The sequence below is a fragment of the Nicotiana sylvestris genome, chromosome 8, assembly GCF_000393655.2.
Source record: "Nicotiana sylvestris chromosome 8, ASM39365v2, whole genome shotgun sequence".
In the NCBI taxonomy this organism is placed as follows: Eukaryota; Viridiplantae; Streptophyta; class Magnoliopsida; order Solanales; family Solanaceae; genus Nicotiana; species Nicotiana sylvestris.
Genome location: NC_091064.1, coordinates 161,235,215 through 161,249,139, shown reverse-complemented (window position 1 = coordinate 161,249,139; position 13,925 = coordinate 161,235,215). Strand labels below are relative to the sequence as shown.

At 38.3% G+C, this 13,925-nt stretch overlaps 1 non-coding gene across 1 annotated transcript; it reads right to left on the bottom strand.

Moving 5' to 3' along the window:
* Nucleotides 1–12,270: 12,270 nt before the first annotated feature.
* On the bottom strand, nt 12,271–12,377 carry LOC138876605 (small nucleolar RNA R71). The gene has a single exon (XR_011401950.1). It is a non-coding gene; the product is annotated as a small nucleolar RNA R71 (small nucleolar RNA).
* Nucleotides 12,378–13,925: the final 1,548 nt, after the last annotated feature.

Here is a 13,925-nt window from a genome sequence, read left to right as displayed (position 1 = left end):
AGGCATCAGTGCCTACTCAGGGTGGAAGTTCAGCTCCTCAAGCTGCTTAACAGAGATAAGCACCTGCACAGACTCAGACTTTCGGAAATAAGGAAGTATCCCTACAATAGTTTCTGAAATTGAAATCACCAAAATTCACAGGTTCCGATAATTCAGTAGATCCTCAAAGTTTCTAGGATGGGACACTTAAGGCATTACGTGCTCTAGGTTGTTCTAGTGAGAGAGCTGTGGAGCTCGCAGTATACAAACTAGAGGATATGTCCAACACATGGTATGAAATTGTATTGTTAGGAAGGCCAGTAGGAGCAGCACCACTGACATGGGACGAGTTCACTAAGTTGTTCAAGAATTATTTTTCTTCCAGACAACTTGATGCAAAAATATGCTAGAGACTTTGAGAGATTAGTTCATACTCCAGATATGGATGTGTCAACATATAACACTAAGTTTTGTAAGCTAGCTATATATGCTCCTTATTTAGTGCCTACCAAAGAAGCTCAAGTTAAGAGGTTTGTTGATGGATTGGTTGGTCGTCTATACACTATAGTAGCCCCTCAGATGAAGACTGTATCCTACTCTAATGTAGTCGACCTTGCTAGAAAGATTGAAAACAAGGGACGGAATGAACGTGCAGCTAGTGATTTACGTAAGAAGGCCAAGACAGGAGGGTCTTTCAGTGGCGGTTTTAGTGAAAATCGAAGAGCAGGAAATCAGGGACAACAACAGGGTTCTTAGAAAGGGACACATTTGTCTTCACAGTCCATATAGACCACATTACAGACAGGGTAATAGGGGACCATCATCTTCTGGACATCGTAATTTTGGGCAGATTTATGTCGCTACTCCAGTCTACCAGACTTGTGGTAGATCATATTTGGGCCAGTGTCATGTTCTAACTGGAGAGTGCTTTCGATGCGGCCAGTTGGTACATCATTTGAGGGATTGCCCTCAGCCTCCGAGAAATTTCAACCAGGCTTCTATTCAGTCAGCTACACCTACTCAGACTACTCGTAATACTTCAGGTGCTACAGGTACAGGAAATAGAGGTCGACGTGCTGGAGACCGTGCTACTGTGAATCAAGGACAAGGGAATGCTGGTAGAGATTAGGTGAGAGTTTTTGCATTTACTAGACAGGATGCTTAGGACTCGAATGTTGTAGTTACATATATTCTTTCTATCTGTTCATTTGATGCACTTGCGTTGATTGATCCGGGATCTACTCACTCATATGTGTCCTCGTACTTTGCTTTGAGGTTTAGTAAACAATCTGAGCTATTGAATGATCCTTTTCTATTTGCTACTCCTGTTGGGGAGTCTCTATTAGCTGAATACGTGTATTGTGCTTGTTAGATTCGAGTTGAGGGTAGAGATACTCTAGTTGACCTTATTGACTTGATATGATTGACTTTGACTTGCTGATAGGAATGGATCGGTTATCTTCTTGCTATGCTATCGTCGATTGTCATGCAAAGATAGTTAAATTTAAGATACCAAACGAACCCAGTTTTGTTTTAAAGGGGGTCAGGTTCTAGAGACGTGCAAAGTTGTATCTTTCATGAAAGCTCAACGACTTATGAAGAAAGGTTGCTTGGGCCTATTAGCTATTGTAAATGATACAATAAATGAAACAGTTGGTATAGAAAATGTACAAGTAGTGAGAGAATTTTCTGATGTATTTCCTGAGGATTTACTAGGATTGCCTCCCGTACGAGAAATAGACTTTGGTATTGATTTGCTACCTGACACACATCCCATATCGATACCCCCATATCGAATGACACTAGCAGAGTTGAGGGAGGTAAAGCAACAGTTACAAGATTTGTTAGATAATGTTTTTATTAGACCTAGTATATCACCATGGGGTGCACCAGTACTGTTCGTAAAGAAGAAAGATGGATCCCTGAGAATGTGCATTGACTACAAGTAGTTGAACAAGATAACAATACACAATAAATATCCCTTGCCTCGTATAGATGACATGTTTGATCAGTTACAAGGAGCTGCCCGTTTTTCAAATATTGACCTCCGTTCTGGTTATCATCAACTTAGAATCAAAGATGAAGATATTTCTAAGACTGCTTTCAGAACTCGATACGGGCACTATGCATTTCTTATGATGCCTTTCGAACTGACTAATGCCCCAGCAAAGGGTGTTAAACTGGTGGGCCGGGCCGGGTTGCTATTTTTTGGACCCGTACGGGTTATGGTCCGGGCCGATTACGGGTTGGGGATTAACGGGTTTAACGGGTTCGGGTTCATCCGGGTAAAAATTGAACCGTACGGGTTATGGGTTGAGGGGGCCGGGCCGGGCCGGGTTTAGTGTATTTTTTTTTTTTTTGTATTTTGTATAACTATTGTAAGTTATATTAATACTTTGTATTAGATTAAAGATTACAAGTTATATTAATACAAAAGTATTAATATAAATTGCAAGTGCTACATTTATTTCAATATTCAAAATTAAAGTTTGCATTTAAAAAGTAAATTAACAACAAAATAGTAAAACTAAATTTTCATGCATAATAAATTAACAATAATTCAAATTAATCTAACAAACTAAAACATTAAGCATAAATACGTCTAATAATTTTAAAATAACACAAATTGTCTTAAAATCTTAAATACGAATTTCCGGAGGACGCTCAAGACAATACTTGATATGCCTCATTAAACTGCCTGTGCCAGACTCTGAACGAAAATTTAAGACTTGACCACAGTTCTTGCACTTTACTTTCTGACCTTCTTCATTTTCTTCTACCACCTCAAAGTGTTGCCAAACATATGAGCGCACTCTAGAAGTACGAGACATGATTTAAATTGAATTGAGATTTGAGAATTAAGAATTGAGAATTTGAGATTGAGACTTGAAATCTTGAAAATTGGAGAATGAGAGAAATTGAGATTGAGAAATGAGAGTTGAGTGAAGAAATGAAGAAGAGGGGGTGTATTTATAGTTTTAGAGAAGGTTAATTTTGTAAATTGAAAAAAGGTTAAATTTTAAAGAAAAAAGAGGCTATTAATGCAATTAACCCGTTGGGCAACGGATCCCTGCCAGGTCTTATGTACCGGGCCGGTTTAGCCGGTACACGGTACTGTTCACGTGGACCGGGTTTGACCGTTCCGGTTAACCATTACCAAAATTTAAAACGGACCAACCCCCTCTACCCCTCCTACCCAGCCCCACCCGGCCCCTATGTACCGGGCCGGTCCGGTTCCGGTTTTAACTGGTCTGGGCCGGTCCGGTTACGGGTCAACCCGGCCTGTTAAACACTTTTAGCCCCAGCGGCATTCATGGATTTAATGAATAGGGTGTTCAAGCCGTTTTTGGATAGATTTGTAATAGTATTTATTGATGATATCCTGATATATTCTCGTAGCCAAGGAGAACATAAGGATCATCTAAGGATTGTATTGTAGACATTGCGAGAACATCGGTTTTATGCTAAGTTCTCGAAGTGTGAATTCTGGCTAGACTCAGTAGCATTTTTGGGGCATGTTGTATCCAAAGATGGAATTATGGTAGATCTTAATAAAACCGAAGTTGTGCAGAAACGGCTCAAACCTACTTCTCTTACAGAGATTTGCAACTTTTTAGGCTTAGCAGGTTATTACAGGCGATTTGTGCAGGATTTCTCCGAAATAGTAATGTCGCTGACCAAGCTAACACAGAAAAACGCAAAGTTTCAGTGGACGGAGGAATGTGAGCAGAGCTTTCAAAAACTCAAAATATGTTTGACAACTGCACCAATATTAGGCTTACCATCAGGTTCTAGAGGATTTATAGTATTCTGTGATGCCTCGAGGGTGGGATTAGGATGTGTTCTTATGCAAAATGGTCGTATTATAGCTTATTCTTCGAGACAATTGAAAAAGCATGAGCAAATCTATCCTAAACATAATCTGGAGATGGTTGCAGTGGCATTTACTCTAAAAATTTGGAGGCATTACATATATGGAAAAACTTGTGAGATTTATACTGACCATAAAAGTATGAAGTATATCTTTTAGCAGAGAGATCTTAATCTTTGGCAGTGTCGTTGGATGGAACTACTCAAAGACTATGATTGTTCTATTTTGTATCATCCTGGAAAAGCCAATGTGGTGGCTGATGCATTGAGCAGAAAATCTATGGGGAGTCTGGCACACATAGTTCTTGCAAAGAGACTTTTGGCCAAAGATATTAAGAGACTAGAAGGTACAAGTATCAGAATTAGTGTCAGAAATTCAGAGGCATTGTTGGCTTGTGCTCAGGACAAGTCTTCATTAGTTGAGCGCATTAAGGCCACCCGATATGAGGACGAGCGATTATGCAAATACAGAGATGAGGCCTTAGCTGGTAAAAAAAAGGATATACTTGTTGAAAGTGATGGTGTGCTTCAAATGGGTGGCAGGCTATGTGTAGCAGACGTAGACGGGTTGAGACATGATATTCTTGAAGAAGCCCACAACTCTAAATACACTATACATCCTGGATCCACAAAAATGTACTGTGACCTGAAGCAATTTTATTGGTGGGAAGGTATGAAGAAAGATGTTGCTAACTTTGTTTCTAGTTGTTTGACTTGTCAGCAGGTCAAGGCTGAGCATCAGCGACCCGCATGACTACTACAACAAATTGATATTGCAGAGTGGAAATGGGAAAGAATTACTACGGATTTTGTCACGGGTCTACCATGAACCCTTAGAGGTTATGATTCGGTGTGGGTAATTGTAGATCGACTGACAAAATCAGCACACTTTTTGCTAGTGAAGACTACATATGGTGGAGTGAGGTATGCACAAATATTTATGAACAAAATTGTCCGACTTCACAGAGTTCCAGTATCCATCATCTCTGATAGAGGATCACAATTCACTTCACGCTTTTGGAAATCTTTTCAAGAAGCATTGGGTATATGAGTAGATCTTAGTACTGCATTTTATCCACAGACAGATGGGCAGTTGGAACGTACTATACAGATCTTGGAGGATATGTTGAGAGCTTGTATTCTTGAGTTTGGAGGTAGTTGAGACACTTATCTACCTTTGCCTGAATTTGCTTACAATAATAGCTTCCAGTCCAGTATTCAAATGGCACCGTACGGAGCATTGTATGGTAGAAGATGTCGTTCTCCTCTGGTGGTTTGAAGTTGATGAGTCTAACTTATTGGGACCTGACTTAGCACAAGAAGCTATAGACAAGGTCCAGTTGATCAGACAGAGACTGCTTGCAGCTCAAAGTAGACAAAAGTCTTATGTTGATAAGAGAAGAAGAGATTTAGTGTTCACAACTGGGGACAAAGTGTTCCTATGAGTCTCTCCTATGAAAGGTGTGATGCAATTTGGGAAAATAGGTAAGTTGAGCCCCAGGTTTATAGGACCATATGTGATACTAGACCGAGTGGGAGCTGTGGCTTATCATTTGGCACTTCATCCTGAGTTGTCCTTTATTCATCCAGTGTTTCATGTCTCAATGCTAAGGAAATGTATATCAGACCCATCTCTGGTGTTTGAAGCACCTGCTATACCGCTTGATGAGAAGTTGTCTTAGGAGGAGGAACCGATGGTTATTGTTGATAGGCAAGTAAGAAAGCTACGGCTAAAAGAAATTGAGTTCGTAAAAGTCTTATGGCGAAATCATACAGTTGAAGAAGCTACTTGGGAAATAGAGGATATTATGCGAGTCAAGTACCCCCATTTGTTTCAGTCTACAGGTACGTACTTGAGTTAAATTCGGGGACCGAATTTCATAAGGTGGGGAGGATGTAATACCCTCTACTTTTTAATAAGGGTGCATTAGTCATTAGCATAATAATGATAATAATAATAATTATTACTTCCTCTGTTTCATATTAAATTAGATAGTTTGACTCGACACGGAGTTTAAAAAAAAAGAAGACTTTAGGAACTTGTGATCTTAAAAGCTTAAGGGGTAAAAAGTTTGTGGGACCATGACATTTGTGTGGCTATAAAAGCTTCTCATTAAAGGTAAATGGGTAAAATAAAAGAGTTTAAAGTTGAATTATTTCCAAATTTAGAAATGTGTCATTTATTTTGGAACAGACTAAAAAGGAAAGTACCTCATTTAATATGAAACAGAAGGAGTATATAAATAATAAGTATAAGAAACTAACTATGAAAAAAAACAAAAAAAATGACACAAAACGAAACAAAACAGAAAAGGAAAAATAAAAGAGAACAAGAACAAAGTAAAGTGGAAAGGAGAAGTACGCCAAATTTAGTGTTCTACCTAAATTAGGATTAGAATGGTAATTATGGAAGCTACATATGATTTCCATGTCAGCTATGGAAACCTAAGAGACCCAATTTGAATAGGAATCAAATGCCTAGGTTTTTTCTTTTTACATGTATAAATAGCAGTTTGGTATCGGCATACCGCATAGTCTTCCTCTCGCAGCAAATAATTTTTGGAGAAGGGTTTTAGGTTTTAAAAGCATTTCGTTATTTTGAATCCAACACTTGAAATCTTACTTCCGATTGATTGGAGGAATTTGTACGAATTGCTCGAGGTGAAGCATTTGGCATTTCAACACGAGTATTGTGAATAATAATCTTACCGCAATTTGTATTTTCATAACTTGCATGATTTGCACATGATTTTTAATATGAATATGTTACCAATTATATTGAGTTGCATGTGGGACAAGTCTTTTACTCGATATGATACCGAAATAGTTATTTAAGATGAATACCGTGGTTTTAAATATTTTCGTTGTCACTAGATCTGTTGTACCGTTACTTGAATTTACTGTTATCGAAAAGAAATTATATGATTTGATAAGAACCGAAATGCCCTATATTATTTTAAAATATTTTCTACAAGTATATACGGATTACAGAGACAAGTATAAACGGGGTAGACATTGAAGGATCCCATAGCTAACGGCGAGTTCGTTAGACCTAGTGCACCTTGTAATTATGGATTACCGTTATAGCCCTCACTAGTGGGAAGGTAGAATTAGCATACCGTTACCATTTCCCTCGAGTAGAGACTACCGTTATATTTGATTTCTTGCGAAGAAGTCCACATTTATACCGATTACATGATCCATTCATTAAAACCTCCCAAATGTGAATATTGATATTATATAGTGGTTACCGATCTTATTACTGAACTGTTAATTAAATTATACTACAAGAAACGCATGATGAGACTGAAAATTATTTATTGTTTCTGAAAGGGCATTTTTATGTTATTTTCTGTTTGAGATACTAGCATGTTTTTTTCACTTGTCTCCAATAAAAACGGTTGTAGTTAAGTGTTATTACTTACTGAGCTAGCGACTCACTCCCCATTAATCTTTTTTACAGAGACAGCAGTTGATGCGGGTGAGGATTTCGTTAATTAGAGTGCACAAGTTGATAGTTCTTAGTGAGCCTCGCACTTGTTCGCGTGGGCGGAGCTTTATTTATTGTTATGGTCTTTTTTTGTACTCTTAGAGTCACTCCGTAGTCAATATTTTAGTGTCGGGAGTATTCTTTTATTATTATAGTGTTATGTTGAGTATCATTATTTATTATCAAAGTTGGAGATAAATTAGTAAATTCTGGCTGTTAGTGGGTTGATTAGTAATGGTGGAGACTTGTTTTGGTTAATTGATAAGTTGTCAATTGTTTGCTATGACATTAGGATGTTTGGTTGTTGATTTGAGACAGGGAATTTTTTTGGGATAGTCCAAAAATAGGGAAAACTCTGTTCGATTTTCTGTAAAATTCCGATGAAGCTTACTTGGGAGCACTTGCTCCTAAGTGCTGGTCATGATCCTAAATTGGGTCGTGACAATCATCCTTCTTCATCTTCTCACATGAGAGATAGGACTCGTCAAAGATTACGTGTATACTCTCCTCAACACACTGAGTCCGCTTGTTGTATACCTTGTAGGCTCTACTTTGAGAAGAGTACCCCAGAAAAATTCCTTCATCACTCTTGGCATCAAATTTTTCAAGTTGATCCTTTCCATTATTGAGAACATAACATTTGCACCCTAATGTTCTTAAGTGAGTTAGCTTCGGCATCCTTCCATTCAGCAACTCATAGGGAGTTTTGTTCAAGAGAGACCAGATCATGCACCTGTTCACCAAGTAGCAAGTAGTGTTGATAGCTTCAGCCCAGAAGTTCTTAACAATCCATTATCAATCAACATTATTCTTGCCATTTCTTCAAGGGTTCTGTTCTTCCTTTCCACAAGTCCATTTTGTTGTGGAGTTCTTGGGGTTGAGAAGTTATGGGTGATGCCATTCTCGTTGTAGAATTCATCAAACTTGGCATTGTCAAATTTTGTTCCATGATCTGATGTAATGCATGCTACTTTTGATTCCATCTTCACTTGAATTTTCTTCACAAAGGCTACAAAAACTTCAAAAGTTTCATCTTTTGTTCTAAGAAACAGAGTCCAAGTGAATCTGGAATAGTTATCCACTATCACAAAAATGTATCTTTTTCCTCCCCTGCTTTGCACTCTCATAGGACCACATTGATCCATATGAAGGAGATCAAGTGATTTTGAGGTGCTGATATCATTCTTTGGCTGGAATGAGGATTTCACATGCTTTCCTCTAGCGCATGCATCACAAATTTTGTGTTTTTGGAACTTTGACTTGGGCAGACCACGAACCAGGTCCTTCTGAACCAACTTATTCAGCATAGAGAAGCTTGCATGCCCTAGCATTTTGTGCCACAATTCAACATCATCATCAACTGCTTTCAAACAGCTCAGATCACCACTTTGTTAGGACTCAAAATCAACAATGTAGATATTCTTGTATCTTTTGGCCACAAGTACCATTTCACCAGTTACTAGATTTGTAACTGTGCATATCTTTGACAACAACTCCACTTTATTTCCTTTATCACATATCTGAGAAATACTTAAGAGACTGTACTTAAAACTATTGACATAGTACACATTCTCAATTGAGTGAGTGAGTGATTTTTTAATTTTTACAACACCAAGAATGTACCCTTTTTCCCATTTGCAAAGGATACACTCCCTCCTTGTAGGGCTTTTAGTGAAAGAAAGTTCATGGTATTTCCATTCATGTGCTTTGAGCATCCACTGTCCATGAACCATTGTTGACTACTTCCTTTCACGATTCCTGCACAAGGAAATCAAGGGTTAGATTTAGGAACCCAAGCAAGTTTGGTTCCCTTGTAATAAGCAAGGGGATGCATAAGTGCTCTTCTAGTCCATGCAAGTAACATGTGCTTTTTATGGGTGGCACCTGGTCCTCTTTCAGAAAAAACTTTGTTTCTCTGAAGAGACTGAACCCTGGCTTGGCAATTTTCCTTAAAATGCCCATTGTTCTCACAGTGGGTACACAACCAATTATCAGGCACAATGACGTACTTACTATGAAGGTTATAAGGAGTTCTCTCCATTTGAAACCCTATTCCCTGCCTGTTTCCACCATTGTTGACGTACATGACAATAATAGCATCAGAGGACTAGGTCCACTTAAGAGACTTCTCAAGATCACTTTTTACTCTTTCCAGTTCTACTTGAAGTTGTCTATTTTTCTCAAGTTGAGCACACAAACTAGTTTTTACAACATTTAACTCGTTTTCAAGTTTAATATGTGCCTCACTAACTACTTCTTTTCCTTTTTTAGAATTCCTAGGCCTACATTCAGCTTTGAGTTCCTCTATTGTTTCCTTTAAGTCTACAAGCACCACTAAGAGGTCATTTCTTTCCTGCTCAATAACAGCTACTTTCTCCACTACGACATCTTTTTCTTTTCTGAAATTCTCAATGGTTTCTTTTAGGTCAACTACTACCACCATCATATAATCTCTTCCGTGCTCTACACTAGTGATTTTCTTAGTTAGAACCTCCTTTTCATTTTCCAGATTATTTATAGTTTCCTTCAAATCAACCACAAAAACTACCAAGTCATTTCTAGTTTGCTCAGCATTTCCTAACTTCATAGTTAAGGCATCCTAATCATTTACAAGACTATTGTAAGCATCAATTAACATATTAGCTAATGACATGAGTTTTCTACGAGAGTAGGACTTCATATTTCTCTGAACATCCCAAAAATTTACATCATCATTGTCATCGTCTTCATCATCATCTGATTGAGCCATCAAAGTAAATATTGAGTCATACTCACTTGCTTCACTTTCAACTGCCATCATTAAGCTGTCACCTGCATCATCTTCTTCTTCAGACTCAGTGGAAGAATCTCCCCATGCTGCAAGAGCTTGCTTCACAATATTGTTAGTGGTGTTTTTTCTTTTGAAGAAGCGTTTATCAGGAATCGGGTTCCTTTTGACTGCTTTGTCAGAGTTGTGCTTGAAGTGTTCTTGCTTCAGGAGAGGGAAATCTTTGATGAGATGCCCTAGATTTCCACACTTATGAGAGATGTCATAATTCGTTGGCTTGTTAGAACTACCCCTCTTTTTCATACCTCCATTCCTTTGAACCATTTTTTGAAACCTTCTGGTTAAGTAAGCCATGTCACTATCCTTGCTGCTTGAGTCATTGCTTTCTGCCTTGAGTACCAGGTTCTTTTCCTTCTTTGGTTTTCTTCTTTCACTCTTCTTCTTCTTATTCTTCTTCTTCTTCTTCTTCTTCTTCTCATTCTTCTTCTTCTTCTTCTTCTCATTCTTCTTCTTCTTCTTCTTCTTCTTCTTCTTCTTCTTCTTCTTCTTCTTCTTCTTCTTCTTCTTTCTTCTTCTTCTTCTTCTTCTTCTTCATTTCATAAGTTTTCAGATTCCCAACCAGCTCATCTATAGTCAGCTCCTGCAAATCCTTTACTTCAGTAATTGCATTCATTTTACTTTCTCATAAATTACTGATAAAGGGTAAAAAATGCATATTTTGAGTGTATTTGTGTGTTATTTCTTATGTGAGTTGCGAAAGTTCACATCGCTTTTGAAGTGAAAATTTGCTCATTATGTGTTTCACATGTGTTGGAACAAACTTGCGCGGAAAAGGCTCAAATGAGAGAAAAATTGGTGAAAACAAAGCTGAAGAGAAAAGTCCCGGACAGCGAAGCCAGGTTCACTTCGCTAAATAGGGACCAAAGTAGAAGAAACTAGGAAAGTCCCGGACAACGAAGCGAGGGTTTAAAGGCAAGATTAGAGATAACAAAACCTTGGTGCCATCATAGTGAGCGGTGAATTAGAGCCAACCAGCGTAGTTCGAGAGAATACGTCTAGTAAATTGTGGTAGTTGCTCGAGAGAGAGCTAAGACACTCAAAGTACTCACGATTGGTAGAGAATACTTGGGCGAATTATAGGAAATATAACGAGGAAGATTCTAACAATAGGGGAAATCAAAACCCTTTTTCCAATCTTGTCTATAACATTTGCTTTATTAGTGATAAAATTATAGCTCTTTAATACTTTGTTCTTAGTCAGTAAACACTCAATCCGTTATTTAATTTTTCTAATGGTTGATTACTTGAATTCTTGTGAAACTATTGTTTGGGATTAGTAGGTTAATTTTATGTGGGATTCGGCTCCGAAATTGTAAAGCGAATTATATTTGCAACGACCGCTAGACCTCTTAGGAGACATAGCTGGGCTTGATCAAATTTTGGCGCTGTTGCCCAGGAATTAGTGGTGTTATTAATTATGACTAAAAGAATTCATAAATTCATAGTTTAGTTAGCTTTCTCGACTTGAAATTCATTATATTAAAACTCTAACGTTTGTAGTCTTGTGTGTTATAGGTGCATGCGTAGAAACTCCTCAAGAACTGGTGAATTATTTGAAGAATTATCGGATTTTTAGAAAGCGTTCAAGGCATTAAATCGTGCAAACATGAAGGACAAACGACAACAATACCAAAGAGAACACATTGAATTAGACATAGGTGATCTTTTGGTTAATCAAAACAACTAAAATAATGTGAATGACCCGAACAATCATGATGTGGAATCGTTTGTGCCAGAAGCAGCCTTGTATGATTGGGCACAACTTACTGCGGAAAATCTAGCAACCGCAGTTGCAGTCCCTCAGATACAAGCAGAGTCATTTCAAATCACAAACAACATGTTACATCTATTGTAGAACAAGGGATTGTTCTCCGGGTCTTACATTGAAGATCCACATCAGCATCTGAAAAACTTTTTATCAATTTGTGTCACTCAAAAGCAACCAAATGTGACACTAGAAGCAATCAAATTGTTATTGTTTCCATTGTTAGTGACTTGAGAAGCTCAGACTTGGCTTAATTCGATTCCCATAAACTCCATTACCACTTGGGAAGAATTAGTTAAGCAGTTTTTGAACAAGTTCTACCCACCCAATAAGACTACCAAGAAAATTGATAAGATATTGAGCTTCGGGCAGAAACCAGCTGAAACGCTACAAGAAACGTGGGAGAGGTTCAAAGGGATGTTGGTTAAGTGTCCACATCATGGCATTCCAAATAAATGTTGGGACGAAGGTTTTACATGGGGTTCGCAGACATCTTGAACCAACATTGATGCTTCAACATGTGGAGCATTTTTGAGCAAATCATTTAAAGAGAGAGTAAGGTTTTGCTTGATAAAATGGCTCAAAACTCAGGATGGATAACAAGAGACACTGCAATCACCCCTGTATTTCACTCAGTAGCTTTGGAACCGAACAACTCCATAGCCGAGAATATGGCCAATCTGGTGACTCAAATAAGTATTCTTACCAAGAAGATTAATGAATCAGGCCAGAAGCAAGTACACATTGTTGATACGACTAATGGAGGATTATGCACACCATGCATTAACCAACCATATGTGTGCTCGTGGAGCGGTAAAAGCGATATCCAGAACTACCAAGAAAATCTAAACTGTGTGAGAAACTTTGGGGGCCAGAGGCAAGGTGGGAAGAATTGGGGACGACAGAAACAGCGGTATGGACCAACACAATAGCAGTACAACAATAACAATAATAATCATGGAGCAATACGACCATAGGGACAAGCTGTACAGTATCAAAGGCAATAGGGATACAATCAGCAGAATCAATAGTTATGTTATTAACAACCTCAACAGCAACAGATAGAAAGACAAGATGACGGGTTGTTCGCAATTAAAGGAATGTTGCAACAACTCATTTGGTCCAGCGAGAATAAGAAATAAAGGGTCCACCAGCTACAAGAAAAGGTAATATCACATGACTCAAATATCAAGGACATTGAGGTTCAATTAGGGTAGATATCCATGGTTCTTAATAATCGTCCTCTAGGGACATTACATGCGGACACACAAATCAATCCAAAGGAGCAGGGCCTGAAGCAACTAATGGATGTAAGTCTGGAAAATGGTAGAGATCTTAATCTAGAGCAAGAAATTACTCGATAAAGCCAATTAACTGAAACACTTGTGCTAGTACCAGTTGAGATAGATGAGTCAATTGATTTAATAGAGGTAACAGTGCAACAAGCCCAAGAGGAAACCAGGAAAGAAAAAGAGGTGGCAAAGGAGACTGAACAAGTGCAAGAGAAGGTATTAGAAAAAGTGCTTGAGCAGAATTCAACTCAAGTCACAGGAAGGAAGCGACCTCCAGCACCCTTCCTGCAGAGGTTGGCTAAATACTAGAAGGATGAGTAGTACAAAAAATTCATGGCGATGTTGAAGCAGATTCAGGTGAACATTCCTCTGATAAATGCCTTGCGAGAGATGTCAGGTTATGCAAAAATGATGAAGGACTTGATGTCTCGCAAGTTTGATTTTCAAGACCTAGCCACTGTGACATTGACCTAGACTTGTAGTGCTGTAGTGACAAGACTAGTAGCTGAAAAGTTATCCGACCCTAGAAGTTTCAAAATTCCATGCACCATAGGCAGCTATGCTTTTGCTAAAGCATTGTGTGATTTGGGACGAGCATAAACTTGATGCCATTTTCTATCTATAAAAGGTTAGGCATTGGAAGACCAAGGCCTACATCCATGTTACTACAGCTACCTAATTGAACGATGAAAAATCCATCAT